Source organism: Bos grunniens, chromosome 21, assembly GCF_055505025.1.
Source record: "Bos grunniens cultivar Pamir isolate PY7600 chromosome 21, Bosgru_T2T1.0, whole genome shotgun sequence".
In the NCBI taxonomy this organism is placed as follows: domain Eukaryota; kingdom Metazoa; phylum Chordata; class Mammalia; order Artiodactyla; family Bovidae; genus Bos; species Bos grunniens.
Window position 1 is genome coordinate 47,124,588 of NC_141185.1, and position 22,254 is coordinate 47,146,841.

At 39.8% G+C, this 22,254-nt stretch overlaps 1 long non-coding RNA gene across 1 annotated transcript in view; it reads left to right on the forward strand.

Moving 5' to 3' along the window:
• Positions 1–22,254, forward strand: part of LOC147349586 (uncharacterized) — a 60,685-nt gene that overhangs the window by 33,048 nt on the left and 5,383 nt on the right. Inside the window, exon 2 of the long non-coding RNA XR_015150018.1 lies at positions 15,427–15,510. This is a non-coding gene — a long non-coding RNA (uncharacterized LOC147349586). The remainder of the gene's footprint in view (positions 1–15,426; positions 15,511–22,254) is intronic.

The following is a 22,254-nucleotide window of genomic DNA, read 5'->3' on the forward strand; positions in this document are numbered from 1 at the left end:
TCCAATGAGTCAACTCTTCACATGAGGTGGCCAAAGTACTGGAGTTTCAGCTTTAGCATCATTCCTTCCAAAGAAATCCCAGGGCTGATCTCCTTCAAAATGGACTGGTTGGATCTCCTTGCAGTCCAAGGGACTCTCAAGAGTCTTCTCCAATACCACAGTTCAAAAGCATCAATTCTTCGGTGCTCAGCCTTCTTCACAGTCCAACTCTCACATCCATACATGACCACAGGAAAAACCATAGCCTTGACTAGATGAACCTTTGTTGGCAAAGTAATGCCTCTGCTTTTGAACATGCTATCTAGGTTGGTCATAACTTTCCTTCCAAGGAGTAAGCATCTTTTAATTTCAAGGCTGCAGTCACCATCTGCAGTAATTTTGGAGCCTAGAAAAATAAAGTCTGACACTGTTTCCCCATCTATTTCCCATGAAGTGGTGGGACCGGATGCCATGATCTTCATTTTCTGAATGTTGAGCTTTAAGCCAACTTTTTCACTTTCCACTTTCACTTTCATCAAGAGGCTTTTGAGTTCCTCTTCACTTTCTGCCATAAGGGTGGTGTCATCTGCATATCTGAGGTTATTGATATCCCTAAAGATACCCACACCCTAATCCCTAGAATATATGAATATGCTGTTACATGGCAAAAGGGATTCTGCAGATGTGATTAAGGTTATGGATCTCAAGGCGATTATCCCAGTGGGCCTAATCACACAAGTCCTTAAAAACAGAAAGAATTCTCTGGCTGCAGTTAGATGCAGCAGAACAAGAGACAAGAGTGAGAGCATGAGAGGTACTCAACCCACTGTGGCTGGCTCCAGGATGGAAGGGGCCAGGAGCCAAGGAATGCAGGAGGCCTCCAGAAGTGGGAACAGCTCCCGGCCAAGAGCCAGCAAGGAAATGGAGATTTCAGCTCTGCAACTGCATGGATCTGCACTCTGTCAACTGTCTGAATGAGCCTGGAAGTGGATTCCACCCTGGGTCTCCAGAGAAGAGATTAGGCTGACAGATGCCGTGATTTTAGCCTGGTGGGACCTATAGAAATCACTGAATCTACTGGGTTTCTGACCCACTGAACTGTGAGATAATACATTTGTGCTATCTTAAAGCACTAAGTTTATGTAAATGAAGGTACTCAAAAATCAAGACTTTGAGGATGGAAAAAAGAATTGTATAAGCATCTAAGTACAAAAATCAAGTCCCTTATAAGAATAAAAACTCAGGTGGACTTCAGACTCAGCAACATTCAAAACCAGAAAAAGATGGAACAAAAGTTTTGAGAGAGAGAATTGGGGTCCCAAGAATATTATGTCCAGTCAAATTGTTATTCAAATATAAAGGCAATAATTTCCTGTCATATAGGAACAGTAATAGTACCAACCTCATGGGGTTCGGTAAGGATTAAATGAGCTGTCAGAGTGAAAAGTTCAATAATTACAACAAAAATGACAACAACTAACATTCATTGCATTGTTATTTGTGTGAGATACTGTTCTATGTACTTCACATGTATTTTCTCATTTACTCATAGCAACAACCCCATTAGGAAGTATTATTATTATTCCCATTGTACAGATGAGGAGTGAGTTAAAGTTGCTCAGTCGTGTCTGAGTCTTTGCGACCCAATGGACTATACAGTCCATGGAATTCTCCAGGCCAGAATACGGGAGTGTGTATAGCCTTTCCCTTCTCCAGGAGATCTTCCCAATTCTGGGATCAAACCCAGGTCTCCCACATTGCAGGTGGATTCTTTACCAGCTGAGCCACAAGGGAAGCCCAGAAATGAGGAAACTGAGGGTAATTTATCAAGGATAAACTACCAGCATTATTTTACCCTGCCTCAGCAGTATCACAGGTGAGAGATGGAATTTAAGATCATCCAAGGTAACAATGAAAGAATCCTAGGAAAATTTGAAAATAATATTTTGGGGCATGTATTTTTCTGATTTCAAAAACGAATAAATAAACACCAATATCCACCTGCTAAAATAATTATTTGCTATTAAAGACAAAGAATGTAACATATATAAGTGAAAGGAAAGCATATTTTAGGAAAAATATTATCAAACATAAGGAAATGTTACAGCATCTCCTTAAAATTTAATGACAATAAAATTCAATGAAACGTTCTATAAAACAGGAGATAAATAATGAGACTAAAAAAGTCAGAACATGAACTTCCCTGGTGGTCCAGGAGTTAAGAATTTGCCTGCCATTTTAGGGGACAAGGGTTCAATTCCTGAAGATCCCACATGCTGCAGAGCAACTAAGCCCACGTGCCACAACTACTGAAGCCCGTGCACCTAGAGCCTGTGCCCACAACCAGAGAAGCCACTGCAGTGAGAAACCTGCACACCACAGCCAGACAGCAGCCCTGCTCACAGCACCTGGAGAAAGAGCGCACAGCAACAAACACCACGCAGGAGAAAAACCGCCAGAACACGGCCGGAAAAAACCTCTGGCTTCACTGAGGGAAGACTAAAAAAATACAAAATAATGCCAAGTTTGCTCTATGACAGAAGAAAATCCAAATGAAGAGTTGAAAATACATTCATGATAAGGACAGCAAGTGGTTTTGTTTGAAGGGGAGATGTGCATCCAACACAGAGGAAAAAAACACAAACAGGCAAGGGAAGTATCATGTGTTAAAAACAGAGAGAGAGTCAACAGAGAGTTGGTGAACCTTTAAAATAATAGAAAAACAATAGAAAAGAGGCACCAGTACAATAGAAGAAAACTTTCATGCGCCCAAGAAAGATTTGAATCTATGTCCTAAAAATTCTGCTTACCAAAATTTTTGAAAAGAAAATAATACCTGGACTTATTCTAGAAAAATCCTCTAATTTTAAGTATATGAAGAAAAATCTAATCTCTAAGTGGGGAAAAAAAATAAGGCTCACAACAAAAGGATAAAGGACAGCTTAGGCACAAATATCTCCTCTTCATTATTCAGAGCCATGTGTTCAGATACATGTGTTCATGTGTTCTTTTTTAAGATAAAAAGAAGTTTATTAAACAAGAGTTCATACTTCCGCTCATTTGAGGGTATAAGAAAGGCATTCTTAAATACAGAGAGTCTTAGAGATTATGCCATCTATATAAGCTCCCAGAAAAAAAAATGCAGAAAGATACACTCCCATTTAATGAGAATTTAATTTTTAAAATTACTATGGGAAGAAAACAAAAGCAAAACAAGATTCAGTACTGCATGAACACTGTATTATCTTTTGTTTAAAATTTAAAAAGGAAATTTGACAATGGAAATTAAATGCCTTCAATGAACCCATCTTCTGGCCCCCAACTTCCAGCCCAGCAAATGTGTCCTAAGGAGACAATTAGAGATGTAGAGAGGTGCAATTTGAGATTTGCTACAGTTTTATTTATCATAGTGAATAATTAGATACAAATGGCAGACAGCCAGAAAGATCTTTCTAAAAATGTAATCATGATTACATCACTTGTTAAAAATCCCTAAATGACTCTCACTGCCTCCAGATGAAGTCCAAATTCCTTTATAAGCCATAAAAGGCCTCCAAGACTTGCCCACTTTCCTGGCTGCCATTACCACCTCCTCAGCCTCCAGCCCCCTCTCCACATTCAGCACCCTCAGTGCCCAGGTGTGGTGGCTCCCATGGACCAGCTGGCCTACGTACAACCTCAATGCCTGACGTGCTGTTCTAACACCCACGTACATCTTAAGACATCACTTCGTGTACCAGCTCTCCCAGGAAGCCATCCCTGAGCTTTAAGCCTCACAACACAGCAATCTAATTGCTAAATTCTCTGTCTGCCCTATGAGACCAACCCAAGGATGGGAGAGCCCCGAATTCAGGTCTCCTGACATAAAATTGGAACTCTTCCTCAAATCACAGGCCAGAGCACCACCATCCGCCACTTAGTAGATCTGAAATGCTGGGAGATAATTCCTTAATCTACACCTTTATTTCCTTGTTCCCAAAATTAAGCTAATAGTAATGCCTCTTCATGGGGTTATTGTGAGAATTAAATCAGAATTAATCCACATACAACACTGAGAACACAGTCTGGCACAAAGTCCACAACATTAGTTGCTACTGCTGTTGTTGTGAGAAAAACAGCATGGCTAAAATATAACCTGATTCAATTTGAGCAAGTACAAATGGAGAGGCTAAAATGGCAGTGGGGAAAATATACAAAGTGCTCTGAATCTGTTTCATTTCCTTGGTTCTTATACATGCAAAACAGGAGGGAAGGCAGCATGACTAAGGAAGCTCTGAATTCCATAGAAACTAGGAAGGATTCAGGGAAGAGTTTTTAAAACAATGATAAACCATATCAACTATGGACACATTCTACAGCTGAAAGCTAAGAAGGTTAAAACTGCAGTTCCCCTGGCTTCATTTTATAAGCTGTAATTTTTATTTTCCTAATTAAAAAGAAAAGCCTTTTGAACACCCGCTCTCTATGTAAAGTCAGAGCTCGAGTCATGGTAAACCACAGAGGCAGAAATATTTATCTTCTCCAGGCGGCTTTGGCAGACATTCCTCAAGGAATCTGAAATACAGCTATGTTCCTCTTCTCACTCACTATCAATAGGCAAGGATCCCCAAACCACAACGGGGGAATAAAAGGATGAACTGGAAGCTGAGATATGCTGTGGTTTTGTTTGGAAATCAAGGGAATGACTAGAGTCAGAGTGGTGGGAGGAAACCATAAACTCCACACTAGACAACAGGAACAGGGCAGAAACTGCCAGGCAGCATGAAATATAAAGGAAAACTGCAGAGAGACCACAGAGAGAGGGAGAGGCAGCCATTCAGGCCCAGGAATAGGTGCTGGGGAGGAAGAAGCAGTCCCGCAGAAGGAGAGGGCGGATCAGCTTTGCTCAGTGAATGTAAACAGGAAAAGCCACCACCAAAGTCAGGTGCGGCTGACAGCACATGCAGGCTTGAGGATGAACATGGGGCCAGACCCTGCTGCAGCGTACACGATACGGCCCTTTTCCAGTTAGGTAAAACTTAAGAAAGAGCCTGGTTTCCCTGGTGGCTCAGTTGGTAACCTACCTGCCAGTGCAGGAGACATGAATTCAATCCCTGGATAGGGAAGATCCCCTGGAGAAGAGAATGGCTACCCACTCCAGTATTCTTGCCTGAGAAATCCCAAGGACAGGGGAGCCTGGCCCAAATAGTTGCATGTGACTGAACGACTAAAACCACTACCACCAAGAGGGACCCTAGAGATTATCTGGTACAATAGTTACCAAATCTGGATGCATCCCTGCCCGCTCTGGTCACCCAGGGTGTTTGCTAAAACATGCTGCTGACAAATCCATAGACATGGGAGTAGAACAGAGATGACCATGGGGCTGTAGGGAAAGGGACAGGGGACCGGGAGTCAGTGCTTCCTGGGTACAGAATTTGTGGTGGGGATGATGAAAACTCCTGGAGATGGATTGTGGCGAGGGTTGCACAATAGTGTCAATGTACTTAATACCAGTGAACTGTACATTTAAAAAGGGTTAAGATGCTCCATTTTAGGTTATGTCTATTTTACCACAATTGGACCCACTCCCAGAATGCCTGACTTAGGTGAGGTCCAGAAATCTGTATTTTAAATAGCACCATGCTGCTGCTGCTAAGTCGCTTCAGACGGCAGCCCACCAGGCTCCCCCGTCCCTGGGATTCTCCAGACAAGAACACTGGAGTGGGTTGCCATTTCCTTCTCCAATGCATGAAAGTGAAAAGTGAAAGTGAAGTTGCTCAGTCGTGTCCAACTCTTGGCGACCCTATGAATCGCAGCATGCCAGGCCTCCCTGTCCATCACCAACTCCCGGAGTTCACTCAGACTCACGTCCATTGAGTGAGTGATGCCATCCAGGCATCTGATCCTCTGGTGTCCCCTTCTCCTCCTGCCCCTAATCCCTCCCAGCATCAGAGTCTTTTCCAATGAGTCAACTTTTCGCATGAGGTGGCCAAAGTACTGGAGTTTCAGCTTTAGCATCATTCCTTCCAAAGAAATCCCAGGGCTGATCTCCTTCAAAATGGACTGGTTGGATCTCCTTGCAGTCCAAGGGACTCTCAAGAGTCTTCTCCAATACCACAGTTCAAAAGCATCAATTCTTCGGCGCTCAGCCTTCTTTACATTCCAACTCTCACATCCATACACGACCACAGGAAAAACCATAGCCTTGACTAGACGGACCTTTGTTGGCAAAGTAATGTCTCTGCTTTTGAACATGCTATCTAGGTTGGTCATAACTTTCCTTCCAAGGAGTAAGCGTCTTTTAATTTCATGGCTGCAGTCACCATCTGCAGTGATTTTGGAGCCCAGAAAAACAAAGTCTGACACTGTTTCCACTGTTTCCCCATCTATTTCCCATGAAGTGATGGGACCGGATGCCATGATCTTCGTTTTCTGAATGTTGAGCTTTAAGCCAACTTTTTCACTCTCTTTCACTTTCATCAAGAGGCTTTTTAGTTCCTCTTCACTTTCTGCCATAAGGGTGGTGTCATCTGCATATCTGAGGTGATTGATATTTCTCCCGGCAATCTTGATTCCAGCTTGTATTTCTTCCAGTCTAGCGTTTCTCATGATGTACTCTGCATATAAGTTAAATAAGCAGGGTGATAATATACAGCATGACGTACTCCTTTTCCTATTTGAAACCAGTCTGTTGTTCCATGTCCAGTTCTAACTGTTGCTTCCTGACCTGCATACAGGTTTCTCAAGAGGCAGGTCAGCTGGTCTGGTATTCCCATCTTTTTCAGAATTTTCCACAGTTTATTGTGATCCACACAGTCAAAGGCTTTGGCATAGTCAATAAAGCAGAAATAGATGTTTTTCTGGAACTCGCTTGCTTTTTCCATGATCCAGCGGATGTTGGCAATTTGATCTCTGGTTCCTCTGCCTTTTCTAAAACCAGCTTGAATATCTGGAAGTTCATGGTTCACGTATTGCTGAAGCTTGGCTTGGAGAATTTTGAGCATTACTTTACTAGCATGTGAGATGAGTGCAATTCTGCGGTAGTTTGAGCATTCTTTGGCATTGCCTTTCTTTGGGATTGGAATGAAAACTGACCTTTTCCAGTCCTGTGGCCACTGCTGAGTTTTCCAAATTTGCTGGCATATTGAGTGCAGCACTTTCACAGCATCATCTTTCAGGATTTGAAATAATGCAACTGGAATTCCATCACCTCCACTAGCTTTGTTCATAGTGATGCTTTCTAAGGCCCACTTGACTTCACATTCCAGGATGTCTGGCTCTAGGTGAGTGATCACACCATCATGATTATCTGGGTCGTGAAGATCTTTTTTGTACAGTTCTTCTGTGTATTCTGGCCACCTCTTCTTAATATCTTCTGCTTCTGTTAGGTCCATACCATTTCTGTCCTTTATTGAGCCCATCTTTGCATGAAATGTTCCCTTGGTATCTCTGATTTTCTTGAAGAGATCTCTAGTCTTTCCCATTCTGTTGTTTCCCTCTATTTCTTTGCATTGATCGCTGAGGAAGGCTTTCTTATCTCTTCTTGCTATTCTTTGGAACTCTGCATTCAGATGCGTATATCTTTCCTTTTCTCCTTTGCTTTTTTTTTTTTTTTTTCAATAATATAACTATTTTATTGAACATATGAACGTACTGATTTTGTACAACACACATTTCTTTCTCTCCTCTGCCCCAGGAAGCCAGCGCTCTAGAACCCCATGTTTATAAAAACACACTTTGGCAGCTACTATGACAAGGTGAAAAAAGTGCAATTCTGAAAGTGACAACACAACCAAAGTGGGGAACAGAAAAGGCGGAGGGGAGTGGGCCCAGGGCTGCTCCTCTTCTCTCAGGAGGAAACAATTTAAGAATAGAAACTCTTGAGCATTATTTAAGCAGTACTGCCCAACTCTCTTGGTAGCATCTCTGTTTCAATTCCATTTATCTTGATGTTGTAACTAACTAATCTGTTACTTCTTTAAGAAATTCTGCCCTGGTTTATATCCTTTTCAGTGACCCATATCCCTTTGAGCTTCAAAAACACAGAAGTCGCTCAGTCGTGTCTGATTCTTTGTGACCCCATGGATGGTAGCCCACCAGGCTCCTCGGTCCATGGGATTTTCCAGGCATGAATACTGGAGTGGGTTGCCATTTCCTTCTCCTCTCCTTTGCTTTTTGCTTCTCTTCTTTTCACAGCTATTTGTAAGGCCTCCCCAGACAGCCATTTTGCTTTTTTGCATTTCTTTTCTATGGGGATGGTCTTGATCCCTGTCTCCTGTACAATGCCACAGACCTCATTCTATAGTTCATCAGGCACTCTATCTATCAGATCTAGGCCCTTAAATCTACTTCTCACTTCCACTGTATAGTCATAAGGGATTTGATTTAGGTCATACCTGAATGGTCTAGTGGTTTTCCCTACTTTCTTAAATTTAAGTCTGAATTTGGTAGGTGCTTCTAAAGAAAGCAATCTGAGGACCACACTTTAAAAAGTGGTCTTGTGGGGACTTCCCTGTTGCTCCAGTGGTTAAGACTCTGAGCTTTCAATACAGGCAGCACAGGTTCCATCCCTGGTCTGAGCACTAAGATTCCACATGTCGTGTGGCATGGCCAAAAAAAAATTTTTTTATAGTGGTATTCTGGTTGTCAAAAACAGACCTTTCTCTTTTAGAGCTACACACTGCAATATTTATGAATGAAAGGATATGCTCTCTGAGTGTGCTTCAAAAATGTCCCACTGGGGTGGAGGCAGGGGTGAAAAAGAAACAAGAGAGGCCCTGAGTTAACTGTTGCTGTTGAGTGACAGATACATGGGGGGTTGTCACACTGTTCTCTTTCATACAGGCTTGATATTTTCTATAACAACCAAAAAAAAAAAAAAGATTTTTAAAATCCAGGTGGAGGCCATTCCCAACAGAGAGGAAAACATTGTTAAAGCAAAGGAGGTGAGTGGCAGCTCATTGCAGGCAAGAAACAGCCAACAGCAGCGAGTGCTGGAGCACCCCATTCCAGTCTAAGCAGGAGGTGGGGGGTGTGCAGTCAGAGATGAGGCTGGGAGCCAGGTAGGGTGATACCCCGCTATGACTTATTGGCTAGCGAATGAGCATAAGTCTTCGGGAAATGCTGAACATTGTAAGGAAAGATCAGACTTGTGCGTTAACCAGACTACTCTGGGTTAAAGGGTGGATTTGAGGAGATAGAGTGGGGAGCAAATCAGAAGGCTGTTGTAGGTGTCTTGGTATGTGATCTCAGGACCTGAACAAGGATGGCAGTGGGGATGGAGAGAAGGAGCTGCAACAGAGAAAGATTTTAGTAGATATGACTTCACAACTCAGTAGTTAATTACAGACAGGGGAAATATGAGCAAGAGGCAAAGAATGATGGCACTCTTCTAGTCTAAGGAACTGACAACAAAGCCTGGAACCATACTTGCATGGTTGAGATTCAATCAATGAGTAACTTGTGTTCAAGCAACTTTCTCCAAGGGGAGTAATTCTACCATTAAATTATAGAAATACTGTTCCTGGGGCAAGCTCTGTTCTCATACATGTGAGTCCCTGAGCACTTTTCATTTCATGAGAATGACAATCACTCTTTATCTGGTCATCCAGGAAGGGTGTGGGTTTAGGAGCTAGGATGGGCTTGTTTTGAAGGGTGTTTAGAGCCTTGCAGGATCTTGGGAAATCAAATACCTTCCTGAGCACTGACATTTATTTCATAATTTTTTAAGTTACAGTTCATCCAAATCTTGCAGCCAAAAAAAGCATGTGAAAACAGAAAAATAATATCTGAAAATATCTGATTGCCTTGTGATTCATAGGGGATAAGCCTAAACCACCCTTGAAATTGCGGGACTACTGAATATTGGCTCTCAGATCTCATCATAATCAATGATGAGCAACTTTTTAAGAATTTCCAGAAGTATTTTCAAGTTCAGTGACTTCTCCTGAAGTCAAGATTGCTAGCTGTAATGATTTAAAAATCACTAATTGATAAACACATCAATAAAATTTATTAACATCCACATAGCCAATTTGTATAGAACCAGGCATAACAGAGTCTAAATTAATAAGATGGGATTCCTATTTTGCAGTGCAGTTGATGAGACTAGTTACACAAGATAGGGGATAATATAAATAAAAATTTAAGCTATATGGTCAATACTTTGGGGAATAAATACTGATATATAAATCATCACTTTAGTGAAGGATTATTTCATAGTTCTGGCCTATGATTTCTTAATCTGTTCATAGAAGTCAGTGTTTAAATAAGGGTCTTTACTCCAGATGAAGCAAAGTGTGAATTTTCCAAAGCAGTCAAATTTAATCCTTCAAGAAACAAATAATTTTTTGAGTCAACTTCTGTTTGAGATCTCTGAAAATTGAATTCTACATTACAAAACATTCTAACATTTCTGCCTGAAAAATCAGAGTATATGGAGCTATGGTAGTCATTAGGAATATTCATAAATAGTTTCTCCCTTCAGCCCCTGGAGGACTGCACTTTCCCACTCCCTTGGAAATTAAATGTGATCATTGATTATCTTTGGCCAACGAAATATGAGTCTAAGTATCTCTGTCACTTCTGTTAGAAGCTTCAAGGGTCAGCGTGTAAGTCACACATTCCCCTCCTCGATACTGTACTTATTATGCAAAATGTGTGTGCAAATAAAGCCTCCCTCAGATGGGGTATCTGAGACATTCAAGTGCAGAGACCCCTGCTGACCCACACTGACCAAGTAGCATGAGCTAAAAGTTATCTTTAGTTGTTTTAAGCTCAGAGTTTTTGGGGGGTTGCTTATTACTGAAGGAAAACCTAGCCTGTATTATATTGGAATTCTATTTAACTATTAATGGACAGAGAAAGGTCTTTAACGTCATGGTGTTCTTTGAAACTGGACACTTCACATTAAAATCTAGATTTCTGGCTCCTGTTGACAAAAAACCTGACATGTTTATACATGGTTGATCCCTTGGGCACATCAACAAGCAGGTATATACTCTCCAGCTCATGACAGCCCTCGTGACTCACTATGACTACACCTGAGCAGTCTTCCTCCCTGAGGGGGGTGTAGATATTTCAGTTTCAACCTCTATCCTAAACTGTCTAAGCATCACACACCTCTTGTGCTGACTGTTGTCTACTAGAATTGCATCTCATTTCCAGTTACAAACTTCAGTGATACTTGTAGCAACACAAAAAGTACAAATATCATCAATACAGCACAACAGTTAAGAAAATAGATTTTGGAATTCAGTTTCCTAGGTTCAAATACCAGCTCTACCATTTTCTAGCTGTATCATCAGGGCAAATCACTTAGCCTCTTCCAATTCCAGTTTCCTTATGAACAGAGTGAGGATAATGACTGTCCCAGCTTCAGAGCGTCTGATGAGCTAACACAGTCAAGGGCTTAGACAGTGCCTGACCCCGAGTAAGCATCCAGTATGTGTTGGATGGTGTTCTTTTTACCAGAAACAGAGAGTGATTTCTTCATTTACCCAGTCGTCAAGGAATTCAATAAACCTGAAAGATACAATGGACTTGTTCTGCAGATCTGGTTCCAATCAGGTCCTGTTTCTGGTAAAAATCAGGGCCCCAAAGCAGAAGCAAATCCCATTGAGTTTTGTTGTCTCATGCTAGATGCTGTGCTCACACTCATTGTAGGTTGTTCCTAGGAGCATGGTGACACAGTCATGTAAAAGAGCAAACTGTAAACACACTTGCAAAAATTGTTTGTAGTCTCTGCCAAGTGAACACCAGGGCTCAGTTCACTGATCCTGAGGCAATCAGAGAGAATCACAGAGTTTACTTTCTCCCATTCTGACAACTGTGGACGGCCATGGCCACACTGTCCAGGAAAGAGAATTTATGTGAACACTATCCCGCAGAAGGAAAGATCCTGAATTCAACTGAGAAGCATGTGAGTCACTTCTAAAGAAGTGCATACGATTCTTTTGACCTGAATGGCCTTGCCAGAAGAGCACTCAGCTTTCAGCAAGGTACCACCTGCCCCAAAAATCCACTTGTCCAACAGACTAACAAAAACATGTTAAGAAGCACACATTCTACCTTATTTTTTTTTTCCTTTTGGATCCTAGTTCCCCAACCAAGGACCAAACCTGCGCCCCGCCCTCTGCATTGGAAGCATAGAGTTTTAACCCCTGAACTGCCAGGGAAATCCCAGGAAGCACATATTCTAGAGGGACTAATTCAGCACTGAAAACAAACTTTATCCTGTGCACCTGCTCAGTCGCTCAGTCGTGTCCAACTCTTTGTGACCTCATGGACTGTAGCCCATAAAGTTCCTCTGTGCATGGTGTTTCACAGGCAAGAATACCGGAGAGGATTGCCATTTCCTACTCCAGGGGATCTTTCTGACCCAGGGGATCGAATCCAGGTCTCCTGCACTGACAGGCAGATTTTTTTTACCACTGAGCCACCTGGGAAGCCCTCTTGTTATCCCAACTTAACCTATTATTATCTGCTCTGACCCCATCTTCCCCAGATAATCTGCCACACTGCCACTTGAGTGACCTTCCCAGAGACAATTCCATCCAAGCTATTTCTTATAAAATTCTTCACTGGCTCCTCTTACAACTTTGAGAATCAGTTCATGATTGGTTTCCACCTACGTCTGCAGCCTCAACTCGTAGCATTGTCCCACAGGTATTTTTTCACGTCAACTCTACAGAATGAGTCAAAGATGCTTAAACACACCTACTGTCACATCTCTTTACAAACTCTATTCTTCTGCCTGGTAATCTCTTCCTCATCTTGGTTTATGTAACTTTTACTCAAGTCTTCAAAGCCTCAGTGTCCAAACATTACCTGGATTGCATTGCTCCTCTTTAGCCCAGACTAAATTGTTTTTAGTGAATCAACAATTCACTGTCAAAAACTTGGAAAACTAAAAAGCATAATTTCACTGACCAAAAATAGCTATTATTATTATTTTGTGGAAGAGCCCAAAAGTTAACTGGTGGTTACAAAGGGAAATCATTGACAGCAAATACAATAAAAGAATAAAGTCAAACTCCAAACTTTGGGAAGATTAGTCAACAGTAAACAACAAATAAGATGGTTTAAGAGTAGAAGAGAAAGGAAGAGCGATTAGTTAGGCCACCAAAGGAAGATTGGCTAGTCTAGTTCTGGGGTAAAAAGGCGAAAGTGGGAGGGGGAAGAAAAATGAAATGTGAGAAATTTGATAGAAGTACCAGGATAGAGGACATGTAAGCAAATACACTCGGTGACCACAACATGAATTCAGGAAGGTGACACTGAGAATTGTGGTGTCATAAACAGAAACCAACAGAAATAGAAGTTTGAATAACTAGTGGATCTGGGAAGAACAATACTTGTTCATTTGAGAAAGGGTGAGGACAGGAGGAATTCCCATGGTGTACTGGAGGAATCTGTGGAATCTCCCAGAATGGTAATCAAATTTGAACCAGAAAATTCAAGATTGGAGGTTGAGACAGAAATAAAGGAGAGACCAAGAGATATGAACAACCTTTGCATTTGCAAATAGATAAGACTCATTTATTCAACCAGTTTTAACCGAGGACCTTTGATGGGGACAGACATTGTGGGAGTAATGGAGTATGGCAGTGAGTTGAAAGGCACAAGTTAAAAAGATAAAGAATGTCATGGTAGTTCAAATAACAAGATCTAACTATGTTGTCTGAGGGTAGAATTGACTCAGCAATGGATTAGATGTATAGATTGAAAGAGAAGAATCAAGAATTATTTTAAAAATGGTACAGATGAGCCTATCTGCAGAACAGAGACAGAGACATAGAGAACAAACCTATGGAAGCCAAGTGGAGAAAAGGGGGTGGGGTGAATTGGGAAGTAGATATTGACACATATACACTACCATGTATAAAATAGATAAGTAATGAGAACCTACTGTCTAGCACAGGGAACTCTACCCAAAGCTATATGTGACGTAAATAGGAAGGAAATCCAAAAAAGAGGGGATATGTGTACATGTATGGCTGATTCACTTTGTTGTCCATCAGAAACTAACACAACATTGTAAATCAACTATACTCCAATAAAAGTTATTAAAAAAAAAAAAGAATGACTCCAAGGTTTTGTGGTGAGCAACTGGAGGTTGTTTTCTAGATGAAGGGATGCAGGAAAGAGAAGCTCATCTGATGAGCAGGACCATGACTTCCTCTAAGCATATGAAGTCAGAGGTGCCTGACAGGGTCTGACACTTAGTAGATGGTTAAGGTCATTTGCTACTGTTACTGCTGTTTTTATTATGAACATAATAGGGTAGATGGAATAGTAAGCATTCACTATGTTTACAATTTTTTCCAGTGATCAAAGGAACGGAGTAGAATTCGATCTTTTCCCTACAATCCCCACACTGTCTCAGCAACCTGTTATAGTCCCCTGAGTTCTCACCCCCATTACAAGCTGTGGGGGGTTATACATCAACCACATTCATCACAGCTCTGCAAAGTCCACTCTGAAAAGTTTACTGGAGAACATTCGCTCTAATTACTTAGTAAATAAGTCATTGCTCCCATAGGCCTCAAACGATGAATTTGACAAGAGAAGTCAGAGAACCTATTGATACCAATAAACCAGTGGTTCTGAAAGTGGGGTCCCTGGGCCAGCATCAGCAGCATATCCTTGGAACTTGGTAGAAAGCAAATTTTTAGACGCTCTCCCAGAACTTTTGGGTCAGAAGCTCTGGAATTAGGGCCCAGAACACTGCTTTTAACAAGTCCTTCAGGTGATTCTGATGTACTTTCAAGTTGGAGAACCACTGATCTAGAAAAATCCACAAGTCATACATTATGATCTTTTGACTTTATATGGGCAAAATGATGTCCAAAATATGGACATCATTGTAGGCTGAACACTGCTGGGCTCAGAAGTCCTCTGCATACAGAGGGTAGTCCTGAGGCAGAGAAAAAGGGCCACAGGCACATCACAAGGTGAGCTGAGCCAGCACTAGGCTGAACAAGTTCCCTGAGTCCCATGAGAGCAGACCCCCAGTTGCTTCTCTCCAGAAGTCACTTCATTCCTTTGCCTTTTTTTTAACTTCAAAACATAATCTTCAGTGTGGAATTCTATTGTTACCTCTCTGATCATGGTATTTTAAATAAGTAAAACATAATCTTCAGGTAAATAATACTCCTTAAAATACATTTTACATTAAAATTCTCAAAGACAATATTTGGTCTGCATGAACAGAAGTACAGAAGAGAAAGGTTATCTTTACTGACAGTGGTTGCGGCACCAGCTGGAGCCAGGGGTCCGGGAAGCAGGTGTGGCTTACCTGGCAGATGCCACTGATACACGTCCAAGGAGTCAGCAGTGCACAGAGTCCCATCTAGGACAAAGTTTTGTCCCCGTGCCTGACACTTGAGTGTGCAGAGGGTGGCAGTGTCGTTGTACTGTGGAAGCCATTCATAATAACATCCCAGGTATTGAACATCATTGCAGGCTGAACACTGCTGGGCTCAGAAGTCTTCCGCACCCAGAGAGCAGTCCTGAGGCAGAGAAAAAGGGCCACAGGCACATTGCAAGGTGAGCTGGGCAAGTTTCCCCAAGTCCTGAGAGCAGACCCCACCTGCTTCTCTCTGAAAGTCACTTCATTCCTTTGATTTTTTTAACTTCAAAACAGAATCTTCACTGTGAAATTCTACTGGTACCTCTCTGATCACAGAGGGGATCACCTCATTTATTCTGATTATTTTTCCACTCAGGTAGTTTTTTCCAGATAATTAAAGCTCACCCTATATAAATGCCAAATTCTGCTCTACTTCAACCATATTGAATATTAATTTCCAAACACATTACACAACCTCCTTTTTGAAACAAGGGGAAATGGGATGTTTTTTGAGTTTTCCAGGTGACCTATGTTTTTTTAGTTTTCTAGGTGACCTAAGTTCTTCATAGGAAATATTAATCATCATCCATGCTCTCAGGAGCCATTTCAATGTAAATGATTATTAGCCTTTATTTTAACTGGCCCCAAACTGCTGCACTGATGTGGGAACTTGTGTTTGTTTCACTGGTTTTGTCGTCTTGTTCATCGCCTCTCCTCTCTGGCTCTCACGCCTCCAGCCATCACTCTTTCTTTACTGGTACTCAGTGCCTGCCTGGCACTGGCTCTAGAACATAGAGAGATAACAGAGCTTTTTCAAATCCTGTCTACAACAAAAGCAAGTAAACGCACCCAAGGAGCTCTCATACTAATAGTAAAAAGTGTTTGTACAAGACTTGATAACTCAAAGATCTTCTTTAATTACTAACCGATCTCATCAGAGTTCTAAAGCAAGATACTGAATGACAAAAATATCAGTTTGCTCTTCAAAACTGAGCACAGACTTCCCAGTTAATGGGAATGAATTCAGTTCCTAATTAAAGGAAACAGATACAGAAAGGTAATATTTTTTTTCGTATTGTAAAAGAAATAAATGTTCACTGTAAAAACTCTGGGAATAGTTTCTATTTAAAAAAAGAATAAATAACAAAGATTTTTATACATATATCTTTGAACAAACATTTTATTTCCCAAGGACAAATTTCTGGAAATAAAATTTCTGAGAAAAAGGGTATATTTCATAAGATTTTTCAACATATTACTTCACTGCCCTCCAGGAAGGTCTTATTATTATCATCAGGCAACCTAAGTTCCCTTTTCTCAGTACCTCTTCTCAGTTTGGATATAATTTTCTAAAATTTTTTCTAATCATAAGTGTTAAATAGTTTCCTTTTTTTTTAATTTCAATGCTTTAATTTGCATTTCTTTCTTACCTAGGTTTAATATCTTTCCACGTAATTTGCTTTTTTTGCATTAAGTCTTCAAAATTTTCTTGTTTTCTTCCCTTCATTTGTTTATTGGAATGTTTATGCTTTTATTATTTTAACAGGTAAAGCTATTACATTTCATACATTTCATAGTGAAGTTATCAATTCTTTGTCATCTGTACTGGAAATATTTTCCCCATTTAATTTTTGGTTTTGGTGCTTTGTGAAGTCAAAAAGTATTACATTTTTATGTAGTCAGTTCTTTTTAAGCTTTCTTTACTAATGAGATATGCTTTTCCCACCCTGACCTGAAAACAGATAAATACTTAAATATATTTTTCTAGTTCTTTTATAGTTTAGTGATTAAGTGTAACTCTTTACTCCATTTGGAATTTATTTTGATCTATGGGGTAAGGTAGAACTCAAATTTTATTTTTCTGCAAATAGTTATTAACAGATTACCAGCCAGAATTTTAAAATACAATTTATTTTATTTATCCCCTTTTCCTACTTGATTTTTGTATTTTACTGTGTTTATGCTTTGGGCCTTCACAAAGTACCTCAAATCCTTTTTGAATGTACTGCTACTGCTAAGTCGCTTCAGTCGTGTCTGACTCTGTGCGACCCCATAGATGGCAGCCCACCAGGCTCCCCTGTCCCTGGGATTCTCCAGGCAAGAACATTGGACTGGGTTGCCATTTCCTTCTCCAAAAGGTAGGGAATAAATTAAATATAATTAATAAACTTTCCCCTGGAATTAGTTGTATTACTTTATTGTGAATCAATCTAAAATCTTATATTGTGTCCACATTTTTCTTTGCTTTAGCAAGATTAACCCTTAACCAAGGTCACACCTATGGAAGAAAGAATCAAATTAAAGAGGATTAAAATTGGATGACATTTTTCTCTTGGAATAAGGGCTTTGTCTTCTGTCTAGCCATAGAGAAGATTATCAGTAATAAAATTGTCTCACTTCCACTTTTCTCAACCATGGCCAATTTTCTCGATATCTGAGTCTTTGAAATCCAAACCAGAGGGTATAAGAGAGCAGGGTAAAAATAACTTCCCCTGCATCAGGCTCATTTACCATCCTAAGCATGCTCCAGCTAAAGTGCTAGCTGTCTGACTCTTGAATCTTGAACATTTTAAACCCCCCAAACCAATCAAGCTTTACAAAATCAGCTGTGTTTAATTAACAGAAAGCAGCTATGGAGGAACTTATATGCAGAGTACATCATGAGAAATTCCAGGCTGGATGAAGCACAAGTTGCAATCAAGATATTCGGGAGAAATATCAATAACCTTAGATATGCAGACAGACATAGTATAAGACACCACCCTTATAGGAGAAAGTGAAGAACAACTAAAGAGCCTCTTGATAAAACTGAAAGAGGAGAGTGAAAAAGTTGGCTTAAAACTTAACAATCAGAAAACTAAGATCATGGCATCCAGTCCCATCACTTCATGGCAAATAGATGGGGAAACGATGGAAACAGTGACAGACTTTATTTTGGGGGGCTCCAAAATCACTGCAGATGGTGACTGTGGCCATGAAATTACAAGACGTTTGCTCCTTGGAAGAAAAGCTATGACCAACCTAGACAACATATTAAAAAGCAGAGACCGCTTTGCCAACAAAGGTCCATCTAGTTAAAGCCATGGTTTTTCCAGTAGTCATGTACGGATGTGAGAGTTGGACCATAAAGAAGGCTGAGTGCTAAACAATTGATGCTTTTGAGCTGTGGTGCTGGAGAAGACTCTTGAGTCCCTTGGGATGCAAAAAGATCCAACCAGTCAATCCTAAAGGAAATCAGTCCTAAATATTCATTGGAAGGATTGATGCTGAAGCTGAAACTCCAAAACTTTGGCCACCTGATGCAAAGAACTGACTCATTGGAAAAGATCCTGATGCGGGAAAGATTGAAGGTGGGAGGAGAAGGGGACAACAGAGGATGAGATGCTTGGATGGCATCACCGACTCAATGGACATGAGTTTAAGCAAGTTCTGGGAGTTGCTGATGGACAGGAAAGCCTGGTGTGCTGCAGTCCATGGGGTCGCAAAGAGTTGGACGTGACTGAGAGACTGAACTGAACTGACAAAAAGAATAAGTGAAAACTAATAATGGGCCAAGAAGTATAAAGGAGGAAAATCTATCATTAAAAAATCCCATCATCAAGACCTTTACCTTTAATATTTTAGCATTTCCTCTTCCAGTGTTTCTGCCATGATTTATTTACAGATTTATTTATAGCCCATTCAACTTTGTATTCAGTTTAATCTAAAATTATAACCACTTTCCAATTTTATTAATAATTTCTTGGAAAAATTGCTTAATGACTTCATAATAATCCATTATAAATATATAATGTCTATCTTACAGTTTTGAGTTTTCTTAAACTGTGGTAAAATACATATTACATAAAATTTACCATCCTAACCAATTTTAAGTATACCATGCAAGACTATAAGCATGTTCACATTGTTGTACAGACACTGGGCTTTCCTGGTGGCTCAGATGGTAAAGAATCTGCCTGCAGTGCAGGAGACCTAGGTTTGACCCCTGGGTGGGGAAGATACCCTGTAGTAGGAAATGGCAACCCACTCCGGTATTTTTGCCTGGAGAATCCCATGGACAGAGGAGCCTGGCAGGCTACAGTCCATGGGATTGCAAAGAGCTGGGCACGACTGAGCAATTAATACACACACATACACAGACATTACCTTTTGTGGGCACCTGTGCTGTCTTTTCATTTTCTCTACTTTTAAATTTTACATACAGTAAAAATTTTGAGGGGTGCTCAATTTCATGAGATTTAACAAGCCCATACAGTTGTGTAAGCACTACCACAATCAACATATGGAACAGATCCATCATCTCATAAATGCCCTCAGGTTGCCCCTTGTATCCAACTTCTCTCCACCCTCAGCCCTTGGCAACCACTGACTTGTTTTCTGCACCCATTAATTTTGCCTTGTCCTGTATATGGAATCATACAGTACATAGTCTTTTGAGACTGACTTTTGAGACTTTTGAGACTATTTTAAGCATCACTTAAAATAATACATGTGAAATTCATTTATGTTGATGTGTGTACCCGTAATTCATTCCTTAATTGCTGAACAGTATTCCACTGTGTGTATCACACAATTTATTTACCTATTCACCAGCTGGATGTTTGGGTTGTTTCCAGCTTTTAGCAATTATAAACAAAATGCCATAAACATTCACATATGGGTTTTGTGTGAACACAGCTTTTCATTTCTCTTGGGTAAACACTCAGAAGAGGGATTGCTGAGTCTCCTTATTTCACATAATAATTTTTTGCTACATATCTTTATGTTTTCATTTTTGTTCAAATTTAGGATACATATCTAGAAATGGATAACAAATACCAGTCTTTTTATCTTAGGACTTTTTCATGCATGCATTTTTAACTCTTGGTTGGCTAAGTATTATTTCACTGGTTGTTTCTTCAAGAAGGGTAAATGTCTCCCACATTACCGACCTTTGTACTTCACAGAGGGAAGGCAACGCTGCAAGATACATTACTTTTTTTTCATGATCCTTTCCCCTCAAAACTGTAGACATGAATCACTGACCTTTCTGCAAATTTAAATTTGCAGAAGTCTGAGTTTTATACTTTTTAACATGTATTTTATATTTCTGCATGCAAACATATAGGGTTTTGCTTTGTTAGCACTTGAAGTAAAAACTGCAATCAAGGTGTACCTGTTAATGGTTGTTTGTTTATTTTCATCTATTTTGACTAAAATGGTTGGCCTTTTTGACTGGATACTCAACGTCTTTATTTTCAGCATTGTATATTATTCTCAGATTATAATTGTGATTACTGCTCTTGTTCCAAGAATATCTGTATTCTTAAGTTAGAGTTCCTTTCCTCTGCTACTATTATTTATTGATCTATGATTTTTTTCTAATTTATATCTCATTCATTCTTATACTTCCAAGAAATTTCCTACAGATATCCCTCCACATGACTGCTTTTCTTCATGGCAGTCCACTCCAGTATTCTTGCCTGGACAATCCCATGGACATAAGAGCCTGGTGGGCTACAGTCCATAGGGTCGTGAAGAGTCAGACAGGACTGAAGCAACTTAGCAGTAGCAGTAGTGGTTAGCTTGTATTTTATTATCTGATACGTTGTTTTTTTTGTTTTGTTTTTTGTTTTTTGTTTTTTTTTTTTTGCCACACTGTGCAGCTTGAGGGATCTCAGTTCCCTGACCAGGGATTGAACTTGGGTGACAGGAGTGAACTTGAAAGCCTGGAATCCAAACTGCAAGGTCACCAGGGAACAACTTTGATACACTTTTTCTTTATTTTTTTTATTTTTTAACTTTACAATATTGCATTGGTTTCGCCATATATCAACATGAATCCGCCACAGGTATACACATGTTCCCCATCCTGAACCCTTCCTCCCTCCTCCCGCCCTGTACCATCCCTCTGGGTCGTCCCAGTGCACCAGCCCCAAGCATCCATGTACTCCTTCATGAACTCATCCTTCTCCATCTCAAACTATCCTCACCTTCCTTTCTGTTCCAATTGCAGTTTATATCCTAGTCTCTTCATAACTATTTTCTGGGAGGTACAATCCCTAATGGGAGTTAGAAAATATAAAGGAGGAAAGACTTTTTGGAGTGAAATGAACAGCATTAGGGCTGCCTCCAAAAGCATGACCTAAATGATAGTTACATTTCTTAACTGAAATACAGACTAGGTATCCAATTAGTTTCCTCTTTTTATTTAAAAAAATTTTTTATTTAATTTATTATATTTGAATATATATAAATATTTATATAAAATAAAGATAATACATAAAACTTACATATATAATATATAGTATACAAAATATAAATACATACAAATATTTACATTAAAATTTTATACATGTGTTCATTCCCTTATACATTATGAAGATGAATGTTATAAAACTAAATCCATAACATTAGAGTTACAGACCTCACACTGGTTGAGAATCACCAACTTAAGGTCCAAATAGCAGAATTCAACAATGATAAGATTTAGTTGTTCTTGAGGTATATGGAGGCAACAAATTGAACTAGTTCAAATTAAACTAGCAACAAATTAAACTAGTGTGGCACTCCTGAGTATTAATGTCTGTTCCAATTTTTAAACAATGAATTAGGATATATTTTATTTTGAGTTATGCAATCATTCATTTAATCAAAACCATTTGAGTACAATATATGTATTAGGCACAGGGCTGAGTGCTGATGATACAGAAATGAATGCAAATTCGTTTTAAGATACAAAGATATAGCTCCAAATTGATGTGGCAAGTTTAATGATAAGCTTACATGGGAGCTATAGAAACAAGTATCCAGATATACAGTTCTCTTGACTGTTCATTGAGAACATCTTTCTGTATTATCACAATAGGCTGACCCAGGCTTAGTTAGTATTTTCTAACACTGTATAGTTCCATCTTTGTGACTCATCAAAGGTATAAATTAAAATTTATTAAACTCCCAGC